The 15,894-nt window shown below is 45.5% G+C and overlaps 1 long non-coding RNA gene across 2 annotated transcripts in view; it reads left to right on the top strand.

Moving 5' to 3' along the window:
* Nucleotides 1-15,894, top strand: part of LOC125443661 — a 22,717-nt gene extending 6,823 nt beyond the window's left edge. For both annotated transcript variants that reach the window (XR_007246158.1, XR_007246157.1), the window contains exons 2-3: nucleotides 15,339-15,494; nucleotides 15,599-15,894. This is a non-coding gene — a long non-coding RNA (uncharacterized LOC125443661). The remainder of the gene's footprint in view (nucleotides 1-15,338; nucleotides 15,495-15,598) is intronic.

The raw sequence follows: 15,894 nt of genomic DNA, 5'->3' as shown, positions 1-15,894 counted from the left end.
GACCGAAGGGCAGCGGGTGCGCTTTAAGGGGCGGGGGGGGGGGCAGGTCGTAGTTTTCGGGGGCGAAAAGTGCGTAGAGACGTTGCTTCCTCGACCCCTTGCGGAAGCGAAGTTGGAAGCGTTTGCAACGCGGGGAAGCCGCGATCTGCCTCCTCCAACTCCACACCCCCAGCCAGAAAGCACGCGCGGCTACAGCCTACTATAGCTCCCCTCTCCCCCCCCCCCCAGCAGATTCCTTCCTCTTCTGAGCAAGGATAATTCTCTCTCTTTTTTCCCCCTCCGAAAGTGTGCGAGGGACGGGGTGGGGGGGGGAAGAGAATTTCCATTCTGGTCTCTCATGCAAATCAGTCCTCGATTGGGAGACAGTCTGCAAGCTCGCAGGAAGCATTGGAAGGAGGGTATAACAGTCTAGATTGGAGAGGGGGGGGGGTTGGGGGTGGGGTGGGGAAGATAAATGGTCGTTCATTTGGCCCACAGAGAGCACGGGAGGCCGTTGCGCCCAGGAGGCTGGCTGTTCAAGTTGGGGATGAGACGTGGCCACTCAAGGGTTAAAAGCCACACGCTGCCAATTGCAGGGAGAAGCCTCTCTGCGCACCCAGAGAATCGCCAATAGACCCCCCGTCCCTCCCCAGGAGAATTGCAAATCTCCTCTTCCACTTGCAGGGGCTCCAAAACCCACCCTGAGACTCCACCGACCCTCTTTCCCCGCCCCACACCGGCTGTCCAAAGTGAAATGAAAAAAAAAGAAAGAAATTAAAACCAAAGTCTTTTTTTAAAAAAAAAACGTTTCCATGAAGCAAAACGGTTTTTTTCCCCCTCCCATCTACAGTCGCCAAAAAAAAGCAGCCAGCCCGAATCCCGTCAAATGATCTCCGGGCCCGCTGAATCCGGAGGAGAATCGAACTTTCCAGGCGCCGATCAAACGCTTTTGCAGCGTGCGGAAAAGGAGGGGGGAAAAAAATGCGCATGCTGGTTAGAAAGTGGCGCGTTGCCGCGTGGGAAACAAATAATGTCAAATAAAAGAGTCGCCTGTCGTGAAATCGACGCTGCGCGTTCATTTGCTCGGCTATATTGCCGAGAGAGGCGAGCTTTTTGCAAACTGCCTCTAAGATACCCTCAAACTTTCCCCATCGCAGTATTCGAGCTTTTGGAACATTTTCAAGTTTCAATAACCGTTATATTAATTTGCTCTTCTCATGTGCTAAACTGTAACTTCTTTTTTTTTAAAAAAACAAAACAACAACCACAACCACAACCTTGGGAATAATTTTTCTATCTCGGATTAATTCGAGATTTCCAGGACAAGTTTTACTATATATATATATTTTTAAACAACATCTCAGCTTCGCTTCTTTCCTAAAATACGGTTTTCCAAACTTCTCAGGCAGACTAGATCAGCAAGGAAAAGGTTCCGTGGGATTCTCTTTCCCTATCAATAACCTGGGATCGAGCGATTCAGTCCCCCCCACCCCCCATCCGCTGAAGGAGGAGGGGGTGAGAAAGGGGAGAGGAAATTGCGCCGCCCGCATCTCTGTTGTCAACCCCCCCACCGCGTTTTTGATTTATTTTCTAATGATCATTCTGCGGAACACGGAGGCTAAAATCGAATGCTTGGCCATTATTACTGACAACTAATAATTGATCACTGTGCTGCCAACTCAGCTATAATTGAATCATAAGCAATGCCAGTTGATAAGGGGGGGGCGCATCTAAGTGATGGGGGGCGGGGAGGAAAAGCTGTCCTCCCCCTCTTCATCCGAGAGGTGAAATTGACCAATGTCATAAGTAGTGAGAAGGGGGAATTATTTCATGCGATCGCCTCTATCCCCTTTTCTGGACGGCTCTCGACCTCAGCCCAATAGCCAGTGGGGAGAATTTATACATATATATAAATACACACACACACACACATATACACACACACATATATACATGCATGCATGCATACATATATTTACACACATGTATACACGCAAAAATATACACATATGCACACACATTATATACACAGGCACATATACAAAGATATATATACACACCCACCCACCCATCCACCCACACAGAGACAGATACATATACGTGTGTGTGTGTGTGTTTATATGGATCAGGAACCCAGAAATCACTTTACCTAGAGTGGACCCAGCGATCCTTTTTTGTTTTTAAAGGAGTGCAAAACTGTCTACACACCTCCAAGGAAATGCTGGCATAAGGGTTACAGTTCTACCGGAGATCTATATCTATAGTTACACACCTTGGCTTGGCCATCCAGGCAGTTTATAGATGATCTTGCTTAGAAACCGATCACGGGCAGATTTACACTCTCCCTCCCCCCTCCCCCTCCCCCTGCAGGGAAAGCAATCGAATCCCACCGGCACAGCCTGATCAATCAGACTCCCTTCCCCCCAGACACAGATCCTTCTTAATGTGCTCGTTTTATGAGAGCTCTGGCATTAAATATGTTTGTTTCAGACGGGACACAAATACGACTGAAGGACCCCCGTCAATTCTGAACAGAGACTGGGCAAACTGGCAGGAGGTTCCCAGGGGAGTTCCCAGGGGAGATATTGCAATCCCAAATCAAATGAGGTTGGAGTATCCTATTGGGGGGCGCTCGGTGAAGTGGGGGGTCACCCAGGAAAGCGAACCAAACTCCCACGGACTGGATTAGGTGAAACCCACCAGAGTGTCCACAGAACAGAGACTCCTTTGAGTGATGATGAACAGAATGGCCCATAGTCAAAGGAAGGGTAGTCACGTGGCCTGTGGACAAGATAGGGAAATTCACTTGTGTGTAAGCCTACAGCCCTGTGCATTTACTTGTGAGCAAGCCTAGGTGTACAGATGAAGCAACATCTGCCAAATTTGCACTGTACATCTCCATCCATTGCTCTCTATGGGATTTAGCCCTGGTGGTCTTTACAGAATTGTGCCCCTTAACTGAAGCTGCAACCTTGGATTAGGAATAACAAACCACTTCACATAGAGTGGATCCAGCAATACTTTTTTTTTTAAAAAAAATCAGTAATTTCAAAACGTTGGTATAAGGGGTCCAGTTCTTCAAGAGATCTACAGTACTATACAAGAGTCAGTATAGTGGCTGGAAAGATTGGCTGGGATCTGCAAGCCCCAAGTTCAACTGCCTTCTGCCATGGAAGCTCTCCAGGTGGCCTTGGGCCAGCCATGTTCTTTCAGCCTAGCCTACCTCGCAGGGTTACAGTGGGGGGGAATTTGCAGGAGAGGAGAGTGCTGAGTCTCAATTGGGGAGAAAGGTGGAGTAGACATGAAGTGAAGTGAATTAAAAAATGAGTAAAATATGAGATCTGACATTTGCTGGCACAAGAATGTTGCAGAAGATTACAGATGCTATGAATGTAAGGAGTGAAATTTGAGTCAAATACAAGCAGGAAAACCCCCCAGCAGTGTATATTTGTAAAGGTGTTGTGGGTTTTCCGGTTTGTATGGCCGTGTTCCAGTAGCATTTTCTCCTGACGTTTCGCCTGCATGTGGGCTGGCATCTTCAGAGGATCTTCACTGGAACGCAGCCATACAACCTGGAAAACCCACAACACCCTAGTGATTCCAGCCATGAAAGCCTTCGACAGTTTGTATCTGTATTTACACATCTGCATTGCAAAGGAGTCTGGTTTAGTTGCTAGAAAGAAGCCTTAAGGCAGGACGGTCACTTTCTTGAAGGTGCCTTTGGCAAGCAAATTCACATACAAACTCAATCCCCTAAAACTTCTTCACATGCCTCAGTGTGTGTGTGTGTGTGTGTGTGTGTGTGTGTGTAATTATTTACTTTGATACTGTGATCAGCTAAGCCCCCCAAACCAGACCACAAACCATTTTAAAGCCCTTTTTTCCATTTGAAAAACAACAAGCTATTTATTTCATAAGAATTTTATCATACTCTTTCTGCAAGCCAACTGGCCTTATGCAGTCCTCCCGTTTGGCCTTCACAACAACCTTGTGAAGTAGGTCAGACCAAGCAAAAGCAACACCCACTCTCCCCCCTGCTAGTGAGCATTACAGCAGCAGGGGAATTTGAACTCAACCGCCTTTCTTCTAGCTAGGTTCTCTAACCCCATAGTCCTTGTGAGCTTCTTGAAGGAATGTGATGGGTCACTGTTGGAAACAAGATACTGGACTTTGGGACAGCGTGATGTAGTGGTTAACAGCTGGTATACTCTAATCTGGAGAACCGGGTTTGATTCCCCACTTTGCCACTTGAGCTGTGGAAGTTTACAGGTGAACTAGATTAGCTTGTGCACTCTCACACATGCCAGCTGGGTGACCTTGGGCTAGTCATAGTTCTTTGGAGCTCTCTCAGCCCCACCCACCTCACAGGGTGTTTGTTGTGAGGGGGGGGGAAAGGAAAGGAGATTGTAAGCCACCTTGAGTCTCCTTACAGGAGAGAAAGGTGGGATATAAATCCAACTCCTCCTCCTCTTCCTCCTCCTCCTCCTCCTCCTCCTCCTCCTTCTCCTCCTCCTCCTCCTCCTCCTCCTTCTCCTCCTCCTCCTCCTTCTTCTCCTTCTCCTCCTCCTTCTTCTCCTCCTCCTCCTTCTCCTCCTCCTCCTCCTCCTTCTCCTCTTTCTCCTCCTTCTCCTCCTCCTCCTTCTCCTCCTCCTTCTTCTTCTCCTCCTTCTCCTCCTTCTTCTCCTCCTCCTCCTCCTCCTCCTCCTCCTCCTCCTCCTCCTTCTTCTCCTTCTCCTCCTCCTCCTCCTCCTCCAGGTCCACTCTGAAGGCATCACTGTGGTACATGCGCTTATTTAAATTTGATCATGAGATTTCCCAGACTGCAGTGCAGAGTGCTCCTCCCAGGTATTCAAACAAAGTTTGCAATAAACACCCCCCCAAACCATTCCATCCCCCACTTCAATTCATTAATTTGGGCAGTGTTATTATTACTTTGAAGTATTGATCCTGGGAAAGTTGTGATTTTTCCCCATAGACAGAACCATCCACTGATTAAGAAGCTTTACCACCCCCCCCCCCGATTGATTGTCATGCTTTCCAGCCAATTGATCAATTCATCCATCTATTAAATCAATCTGAAGGTCCACAAGAGGGTTGAGGGAGGATATTTAACTGAGATGAGTTGTATTGGCATTTGTGGACAGTTTTTTTGGGGGGGAAAGAAGGTATTAAATGCATTGCCCAAACCAAGAGCAGCACTGGAGAACGTGGTCCAGCAGGAGTGCATTTGGTTTGAATGCAGAAAGTCCTTTCAATCTCTAGCAAATCCAATTGAAAGATCTCAGGTAGCTTCAGTTACGAAAGATCTTCTTTTACTGGAGACCGAGTTTGGTGGACTAGACATTTCTGAGGCTCATGGACCATTATTTTGACTCAATATGAGCAGCTTCATATGTTCATTCTTACTGGGTCATTAACACTGAAATCCTGTTTTTTTAAATGGTTATTATCTGTCTTTCAGATATTTCCAAGCTTGCTCAGAATATACAAGATTAAACTTAGTTTTGGTTGATTGTGGTGGGTTTTCTGGGCTGTGTGGCCGTGGTCTGGTGGATTTTGTTCCTAACGTTTTGCCTGCATCTGCATCTATGGCTGGCATCTTCAGAGGTGTATCACAGAGGGAAGTCTGTTATATTTTCTACCAGACCACGGCCACACAGCCTGGAAAACCCACCACAACCAGTTGAATCTAGCCGTGAAAGCCTTCGACAAAACTTAATTTTGTTTCAAAAAACCCATCTATTGCAATATGATGTAAACAATCACCTTTTAATGGTTGATTCAGGAATGAATGAGGTGTACCATTGAAAGAGCACTTTCAATGTTCAGAGCCCTTTGTTGTGTCATTCTCACAACAGCCTTGTAGGGTGGTCCAGTGCAATTATCTCCAACTTGTACATGGAAATGGGGCTGAGGAAAGTCAGACTCAGATCCCCAAGGGAATTTGTGGCAGAGGCAAGGTTTGAAACAGGGGCTCTAACATTTGTGGGCCCAGTAATAGAGTCTGTATTATTTTTATATATTTATTTGCATTTATTCCCCGCCCTTTGTCATGGTCTTGTGGTACGATACACTGTTTTCAGTACGTTCGGAAGTATTTCTCAGCTTTCTCAAAGGACTTTCTAGAGAGGGAATTCAAATCCATTTGCCTTTATTTATTCATTCATTCATGTTTATATAAACGTTTACATGTTCCCTTTCTACTTACATAGAGTCCCCAAGGCAGAAAATGACAGCATTCAAATATTTAAAACATTGCAAGCTTGTAAGCCACCTTGAGTCTTCTTACAGGAGAGAAAGGTGGGACATAAATTTAAACTCTTCTTCTTTAAGATGTTACAACGCTTTTTCTTGTTGCAGTATGTTAACATGGGTATCTGGCCCCTTCCGCACACGCAAAATAATGCGTTTTCAAACCACTTTCACAACTGTTTGCAAGTGGATTTTGCCATTCCGCACAGCTTCAAAGAGCATTGAAAGCAGTTTGAAAGTGCATTATTCTGCATGTGCGGATTGAGCCTCTGTTCTGCAACTGGAATCAAGAGGGACTGGCAGACAGAGTACAGATCTGGAGGCCTCACTTCAAGAAGGAAGTGGACAGAGTGGAGCAGGCGCAGAGGAGAACGACAAGGATGATCGGGGCCTGGAGACCAAGTCCTATGAGAAAAGGCTGAAGGAAAAATTGGAAAAATTCAGTCTAGGGAAGAGGAGCTTAAGGGGGGACACGCTTGCTCTCTAAACATTTAAAAAAGTGTTACTTAGTGGAGGAAAGAGAGCTGTTCCTCTTGGCAGCTGAGGAGAGGACTCACAATAATGGGTTTAAATTATGGGCAGAAAGGTTCTGACTGGATTTTAAGGGAGAAAGAAGAAGAAGAGGAGGAGTTTGGATTTATATCCCCCCTTTCTCTCCTGCAGGAGACTCAAAGGGGCTTACAATCTCCTTGCCCTTCCCCCCTCACAACAAACACCCTGTGAGGTAGGTGGGGCTGAGAATGCTCCGAGAAGCTGTGACTAGCCCAAGGTCACCCAGCTGGTGTGTGTGGGAGTGTACAAGCTAATCTGAATCCCCCAGATAAGCCTCCACAGCTCAGGTGGCAGAGCGGGGAATCAAACCCGGTTCCTCCAGATTAGATACACGAGCTCTTAACCTCTTATGCCACTGCTGCTCCTTTTTTTTTTTTTTTTACAAAAATGTCCTAGGGTGTGTGTTTTAGTCCATTATCAATTACACAATGTTTACATACAAGATGATTCTTAAAAAACTGTTCAAAACAGAACAAAAAAAGTGTGTGAAACAAACACGTGGCAAACACCAAACTTAACCGATTCCCTTTTGTTTGAGACAAAGACTTACAGTAAGGTCCCTTCCGCACATGCAGAATAACGCACTTTCAACCCGCTTTCACAATTGTTTGCAAGTGGATTTTGCTATTCCGCACAGTATAATCCAGCTTCAAAGTGGAGTGAAAGTGCATTATTCTGCATGTGCGGAAGGGGCCCAATAGTGACAGCATAATAGGTTCAGTTTCTTTCTACTTTTAAAATGTTAATTTCCAGTGAGGGTGAATATAAAGCTCTCTGTCAGTCTTGTCTCACGGAAGAGAAAAAAAGCCATCTCTTGATTTAAACCCCCCTCACATTTGCAACTTGTAAAAGGATTCTGACAACCTGACTAATTTCTGTAACACACACACACACACATATGCAGACATATAAGTTGCACTTAACATAGTGTAAATTCACTGTGAATGCCTACACTTTATTTGCATAACTTGAAAGGTGACTGGCGTTTGCAATGTGACACAGTTTTGTGCCGTTCCTGTCAAAACAGGAGCCTCTTTTAACTGTGTCGAATTGCAGGAAGACACAGCGGGTGCGAGATATCCATTGAGCCAAACTTCTGCACTAGTAGAGCCAAGTTAACCGGCTCTACTTAAAAAAAAATAAGCCTGATATTTGGGTGCTGTGTGGTTTCCGGGCTGTATGGCCGTGTTCTAGCAGCATTCTCTCCTGACGTTTCGCCTGCATCTGTGGCTGGCATCTTCAGAGGATCTGATGTTGGGAAAGCAAGTGGAGTAACAATTTCTCCCCGTAGAGATGTTCAATGTATTGTCGAAGGCTTTCACGGCCGGAATCACTTTCACGGCCAGAATCACTTGATATTATTCATTGAGGTTTATTCCCAGGAAAGTGTTTTTAGGATTGCAGCCTTTGGACTATTCTTGTGCTTTTCACTCCCTCGTTGTCAGTAACTGGGTGCAAGTTGAGCAGAGGCGTATCTAGGGTGGCGTAAGCAGGAAACATTGGATACTCACCGTGAAGGGGTCTTCTCCTGGGTGGTTGTAGGCCATCTTGGCCCTCCCTGTTCTCGTTCTTCTCCGGTAATGTGTTTCATACATAAAATTGCAAGGTTAACATTCCAAGCTAGAGTTTCAGAGCCTGTGAGAATTCCTTTGAGCTTTGGTCCCTTCCAGAGTTGTTAGGTTAGGTTTGTTTGTTTTTTTCAGCATGTTATTGTGTGTTTGGTTGTGGTTCCATTGTTCTTGTCTCATTGTGGTGAGTCTGATCCTTGGCTAGTCAGATACTGGGGCAAGACGGCTACGACCCGCCTACAGGAAGTGACCAAAGTATATTTCCTGCCTCCTTGATTGACGGTAGAGAACAACCTTAAAGGGGGCACTGCTCTGTACCCCAAAGCCTCTGGAGATGAGAGACAAGTTCAGGTGGCAGTCTGGGGCCCTTTCCACATGGGCTAATAAACCTGGGATAACACAGGAAAACCCCCATGTTGGGTGGGAACTTCACATGGTTCCTGCCACTGACATGAGTCTAACTGCAGGGCTGGGTTAAACGAGAACAACCGCAGCTGTGAACCGTGTTAAAACATGAGAATCGCACATAACACAATTCTCAAAAAAACCTTTTCTGGCTCCGTGGGGGAAACGGGCCATATCATGGCCCAGGGGGTTGCCTGCACAGCACAGACAAGGAAAAGACAACAACAACAACAAAAAACTGTGCCTCCATGCGAAGGTGCATGCCCCAGCCAATGTGCCGGCTGTCCATGGAGAAAATGCAACTAGAACACGGTCATACAGCCCGGAAACCACACAACACTCCAGTTTCATGTTTGATTCTGTCCTTGTCCACAAGCTGTTGTGTTTAAAGCCACGGCTGGTTTGGATCAATCAACTTCAGTTGTCAACGAAACCAACATTTAGATTTTCAGACTGAAGCATGTCAGTTTTCTTCTTCTTCTTTTTTTTTTGAGAAAAATGTTACCCATTTACCAAGTGGAGATTAAAAGAAAATCTTGACACTTTATTTAAAAAAACAACAACTTTCCTACTTCTGAAGAAAAACGGGGCACTTTTCTTTTAGAACCCTGCCAGACACACCACTTTTCTGAAGAGCTGTCAGATTTAACGGCCCGGAATATTTTTTTACCAGCCAATTGATCGATGAACCAATAAATGGTTAAACATCTAATTCGCTCAAAGTAATCGTCTCTGGGTCTACAAATCTGCTTGTTCCACATATGAATTTTCCCCGTGCTTTCTCTGTCGCTGGCAACATATAAATCATTTTGCATTAACACAATTGTAAATGTTGCCTGAATCATTTGTTAGGGGCTTAGCTTATTTAAACATTTCAAATAATTGCACAATTTGTATCTGGAAAGAATTAGGCTTCTGGAAAGACTTATTAACAGCGCTGGAGGTCTTTTACATACTTTAGGGTCGCCTTTTAATTCTTCCATCTCAGGAGTGGGGGAAGGAACGTCAACATTTTAATAGTAATTCAGCTACTTTTTTTAAAAAAAAATAGCGTGCCATTGACTGAAAGTTTATGACATCTTTCCGAACATTAAAAAAACAAACACGCACATATTTTAAACTTACAAAACCACTGCTTTTAACATTGGTTTTTACAGAGCATAAGCCCACTTCCTGAGCTCCAACTTTTTCTGTGGCGTTGTGACTTTATCCTGTGCCAGTGGCGACTACGCATCAGCACATTTTATAACGTTGTGCCAGGGTGCCACCAGTTAGAATCTGAATGTCTAGCCTTAGCAAGTGGAGAAAATACTCGCTCAGATTTTTTAGGCTGAAGAAGCGATGAGTGGGACCTCACTGTATCTGCTATTTGAAGGTGCAAATGCAGAGAGATCTAGTCCCAGAATTCCTGGCATTACATCCGGTTTGGCCTTGCCCCCAAAGAGAGGGGGGTTTCTTACCCCCCCCTCTCTACTCACAAAGAAAGTGAAGCCACAAATCCTCTCTACTTATAAAACAACCCATGGGAGGTGTAGCTCTCAAGGTGGCCTGCAGATTTCAAGATTTTTCAAAAATGTACACATCAGATTTTCTTGTTGCTTTTTGGAGGCATCTGCTGAGATTGGAGTTTTCTGGGGGATACAGGATTTTAAGCAGTGGTGGGATCCAAAAATTTTAGTAACAGGTTCCCGTGGTGGGATTCAAACAGTGGCGTAGCACCAATGGGGCTGGGCGGGGCACAACAGGGGTGTGGCTGGGCATTCCGGGGGTGGGGCATTCCTGGGCGGGGCTGTGGCAAGGACGCAGCCGCTGTGCCAGTCCTGGGGCAGGAAACGAATGCACGCAGGCACAGGCTGCCACGCACGCCGGTGCACCTCCTGCTAGACTGCTTCAAGTTATGCGCACTGCTGCTGAGAGGAGGGGCGTAACTAAGGCAAAAATCACGTGGCAAAATCACCAATTAGTAACCCCCTCTGGGCACGCACAAATAATTAGTAACCTACTCTCGGGAACCTGTGAGAATCTGCTGGATCCCACCTCTGATTTTAAGCCTGTGCCCCTGGCCCTGTTTCTCCGTAGACATTTGTTTCTGTCATCATTCTTTTACCCTCCAGGGGATATTTTTCTTTGGGGGTGGCAGTGATGTTCAGCAGAAAATGGGGGAGGGGGGACCCTTCCATCACACACTAGCTAACCCATTTAAATTACAACTCCCACAGTTGTATTCTGTCCAAAACAAAAATGTGAAGTTAAAAGGATCTTGGAACTACTGACAATTTTCAGTCCAAACCTCCATCTCAATGAAAGCAAAATTAGATTGCCAGCTAGTTTTGTAGCTCCCTGCAGGAGTGTAACGCCCAGAGGGACATATGGGCTCAAATGTCCCTGGGGCTGCGGCCATTTAGTCACATGGGGGGCACAGAAAATAGACCCCCACGTCCCTCCTCCTTCCCCTTGGGTCCATACACTGACTTCAAGACCTGGTGCCCAAAAAAAAGTTGTTTGGTTGTGGTGGGGGCGGAGCAAAAATTCAGATTTTGCACCAGGCTACATTTTTCCTAGATACGCCTCTGGCTCCGTGTACCCAAAGTCTGCATTGGGGCGGGGGGGGGGGTCCTTCTCTATTTGCCCCTCCCATTCAAGAAAGGCAGAAGGGCCTTTCTCTGCAGCAGGGACACAAGATAAATCAGGCCTTGAGAAACTTTTTGGGTCTGATGAAGATCCTATTGGTTTTCTTGCGGCTGCTCTTAATCCAACTTTTCCCCTTATGGTTGCTACTTTTACATTTCTGCCAATTAGGCTAAGGAGGAAATGTATTTGTGCTAACCAAGAGGGAACGGTAAATTAATAATATATGTTTATCCTTTTATTGGCCCCTGTTAAGATCCCTTTGCTTTTATATTATGGTTTTTCCTTTTCGGCAGAGTGTGGCTGTGAAGGTGTGATTTTGTATTGTGATTTTGAAGTTTTTTTTCCCCCTTGTATTGTTTTGCTTTAATCATGTGTACATGAGTGTCATGCCACCTATGGCTTCCACATAATAAATCTACCGTACTATATTGTAGCAGGAAATCTGCCTGGCTCCATCTAAATTAGCAATCTGCTGTATGTTTTTATTCAGAAGGCTTTTGGATGAGTTTCCAACTAGGAACATGCAGTAAAAACAACCTGATTGCTGCATAGGAGGCCGGCTTCCATAACAGCATTTCTGGTCCTATTCCTGAGGGTTTTGATGCCTTGTTAAAGGTTTTCACATCCGGAATCACTGAAGAAGAAGAAGAAGAAGAAGAAGAAGAAGGAGGAGGAGGAGGAGGAGGAGGAGGAGGAGGAGGAGGAGGAGTTTGGATTTATATCCCCCCCTTTCTCTCCTGTAGGAGACTCAAAGGGGCTTACAATCTCCTTGCCCTTCCCCCTTCACAACAAACACCCTGTGAGGTGGGTGGGGCTGAGAGAGCTCCGAGAAGCTGTGACTAGCCCAAGGTCACCCAGCTGGCGTGTGTGGGAATGTACAGGCTAGTCTGAATTCCCCAGATAAGCCTCCACAGCTCAGGCAGCAGAGCTTGGAATCAAACCCGGTTCCTCCAGATTAGATACACGAGCTCTTAACCTCCTACGCCACTGCTGCTCACTGGGGTGTTGTGAGTTTTCCAGGCTGCATGTCTGTGTTCCAGTAGCATTTTTTCATGACAGTTTGCCTGCACCTGTGGCTGGCATCTTCAGAGGATCCTCAGAAGAAGAGGAGGAGGAGGAGGAGAAGGAGGAGAGGAAGAGGAAGAGGAGGAGTTTGGATTTATATCCCCCTGTCTCTACTGTAAGGAGACTCAAAGGGGCTTACATCTCCTTTTCCTTCCCCCCCCCCCACAAAAAACACCCTGTGAGATGGGTGGAGCTCCGAAGAACTGTGACTAGTCCAAGGTCACCCAGCTGGCATGTGTTGGAGTGCACAACCTAATCTGGTTCACCAGAGGAGCCTCCACAGCTCAAGGGGCAGAGCAGGGAATCAAACCCGGTTCTCCAGATGAGAGTGCACCTGCTCTCAACCACTACACTACGCTGGCTCTACACCTTCCTTTTGGAAGGTGGACTCTGTGGCATTATACCACCTGAAGTTCTTCTCCTCCATAAACCCCGCCCTCTCCCAGCTCCAACCCCAAAATCTCCAGGTGGAGCCGGCATCCCTAGCTGAGCGGAAGTGATTGGCCCAAGGTCTCCCAGTGAGCTTTTATGGTGGAGCTGGGATTCAACCCAGGCCTTTCCTGATCATAGTTAAATGCTAGCCACACTAGGGCTGATTCCGCATGGGCCAAAAACAGCAGTGTGAAAACGGTGTGAAAATGGGGTAAAAGGGTTTAAAACGGTGTAAAAGGGTTTATACTGTTTTCACACCGTTTTCACACCACTGTTTTTGGCCAATGCGGAATCAGCCTAGCTCAATTTCCGCACCAGTTCAACCTCCTCCTGAAATCTGCATTTGCTTTGGTGCTGCATGCCTGAGATGTTCCCGTTGTAAGATTCTGGCTCATTGCCTGGCATGAAGTCCCTTTCCATGGGTTGCTCTTTGCAAACTTCCCAATGCAATCTTCTTCACTGTTGACAGACACTTCTTTTGCGTCTGTCTGTCACTTTGATTTAATATGCATTTTCAAGGAAGAGGACAGGGAGGGATGCTTTAAGGTGGCAATTTAGCAGTAAGACATGCTGTGAATTTCAGATATCAGAAAATATTCAGTTTCTACTCCTGGGATTTAGAAATAAACCAGGAGAGGAAAAGTTGAGTTGTTTTAAAAAAATGATTGATCACTGAAAGTCAGATGTAGGTTTGGAGGGGGGGGGCGTTGGTTGGATGCTGAGCAGGGTTCGGCCCAATGGACACAGATGCTTTTTAATCACAATTTCTCCTACTACCCTCATGAGAGTCAACATTTGTTTCTTGCTCATCTGACTTTTTCCTCTGGGTAAGCAGCCATCGAAGCTGTCTTGGGCAAGTGAGTAGCCAAGTGAGTCACTGGCCTAAATGTGGCCAGGAGAACTCCCAGAATTATAACTGATCTCCAAATGATAGTGATCTATTCTTCTACTGAAAAAGACTGTTTGACTTTGCACTACACCAACGTGGTGTAATGTTTAAGACCAGCGGACTCTAATCTGCAAAACAGGGTTTAATTCTTTACTCTTCCGCATGAGCAGTGGAGCCTAATTTGGTGAACCAGTTTTCCCCACTCCTCCACATGAAGCCTGCTGGGTGACCTTGGGCTAGTCACAGTTTGTTCAGAATTCTCTCAGCTCCACCTGCTTCACAAGGTGTCTGTTGTGGGGAGAGAAAGGGAAGGAGTTTGTAAGCCACTTTAAGTCTCCTTACAGTTGAAAGAAGCAGGGTATAAATCCTCCTCCTCCTCCTCCTCCTCCTCCTCCTCCTTTCCTCCTCTTCCTCCTTCTTCCTCCTCCTCCTCCTCCTTCTTCTTCCTCCTCCTCCTCCTCCTCCTCCTTCATCATGGTCTCCGGGTTGGTTACAATACATTGCTTCTGAAGTATTTCTCAGATTTCTTAAAGGACTTTCTAGAGAGGGAATTCAAATCCATTTGCCTTTGGCAAGCATTTCCCTTCTTCCTCCTCCTCCTCCTCCTCCTCCTCTTCCTCTTCCTCTTCCTCCTCCTCCTCCTCCTCCTCCTCCTCCTCCTCCATCATGGTCTCCGGGTGGGTTACAATACATTGCTTGCAGTACGTTCTGAAGTATTTCTCAGCTTTCTTAAAGGACTTTCTAGAGAGGGAATTCAAATCCATTTGCCTTTGGCAAGCATAGATGTGGGTAAAATGCTAGGAGAAAGAACTATCAGACAGTAATCAAATAGTTCCTTCAGAAACTATCAGACCATGGCCACATAGCCCAGAAAACCCACAATAGTCATACAAAGATGTAACAGTCATCTTCCAAAGATGGCAACTATAGTGGTGGGTGAAACACTAGGAGCAAAAACTACCAGACCATGGCCGCACAGCCTGGAAATCTCAAAACAGTCAGTCAAATCTGGCTGTGAAAGCCTTCAACAGTACATCAAAGTTTGACTCTCCTCAATGTCACTATGATTTTTTTTAGGGGTGGTGGTGGTGTTGAGTTCTAGAAAGTTTGAAAAATGGCAAAACACACCTTGTACAAGGTCTAGTTAACAATTTGATTTTCTTTACCTGGATTTTTTTCCCGATAACCCCGTTCAAAATTGGCCCTGTAAAATTTGGGGGGAATATCTACCACCAGTTTCCTTTGGAAGTTTTGAATTCTCTTGTGGCTTGCGGCTATTAACATAAAACAAGCATGCAATTGCATGCTTAGAATTGCAACTTTTCCTTCCAAAGGCCTGCATTTTCTCACTGTGTCGTTAGTTTTATAAATCGTTGGGGTCCTTATTGCTCAGAGGGTCCCCAAACTTAGGTGCCTAAAACCTCTGCTTTCAGGAATGTCTAAACACTTATTAAACTTCAAAGGTTGCAGAAAGCTCCACTTATTTTGATTTAGGGAAATCATTTAAATTAATAGCTAGCGCTTGCGTCGAAAATATGTAATCTAATACATTTCTTTGTCTCCAGCTCTGAGTCACTTACAAGCTCGTAAACTACTTTGCTAATGTTTCCTCTTCTGGAGAAATGAAATGCAACATATATTTGAAAAGAACTGGGGAAATTAACGGAGAAGACGATATTACTTATGTTTTTCTGCTTATGATCTGGCACCACAGTTATTAGGTATCTATAAATATGGAACTGTCAGATGCCTCTTATTTTCAGATGCTTTTATGATCGCCAGAAGTTTTTTTAACCCAATCAGAAGTTTGTTTCTTTTCCTTCAGGAATATCCACATCCCTTCGGAAACAGACCAGAAGAGACATTTTGATTGACCAAAACTGCAGCGTTCATTCACAAAGTTAACATCGAACTGTGTTAGCGAGCAAATGCTCCACTTCAAAACATGGAAATGGTATTTAATGTGCATGCACTAAGATCAATTATTATTTATTGAGTCCTCCCTTTAAGGAGCTTACAATGATGTGGGGTAGAAGAATCCTGTGGGGTAGAAGAGAAGAGGAAGACTACGGATTTTTCTTTACCTTTAAGTAGTCTCAAAGCAGCTTACAAACTCCTTTT

Source organism: Sphaerodactylus townsendi, linkage group LG14 (genome assembly GCF_021028975.2).
Source record: "Sphaerodactylus townsendi isolate TG3544 linkage group LG14, MPM_Stown_v2.3, whole genome shotgun sequence".
Classification (NCBI taxonomy): Eukaryota; Metazoa; Chordata; class Lepidosauria; order Squamata; family Sphaerodactylidae; genus Sphaerodactylus; species Sphaerodactylus townsendi.
The sequence above is the reverse complement of the archived record's forward strand: the minus strand, read 5'-3'. Positions and strand labels throughout refer to the sequence as shown.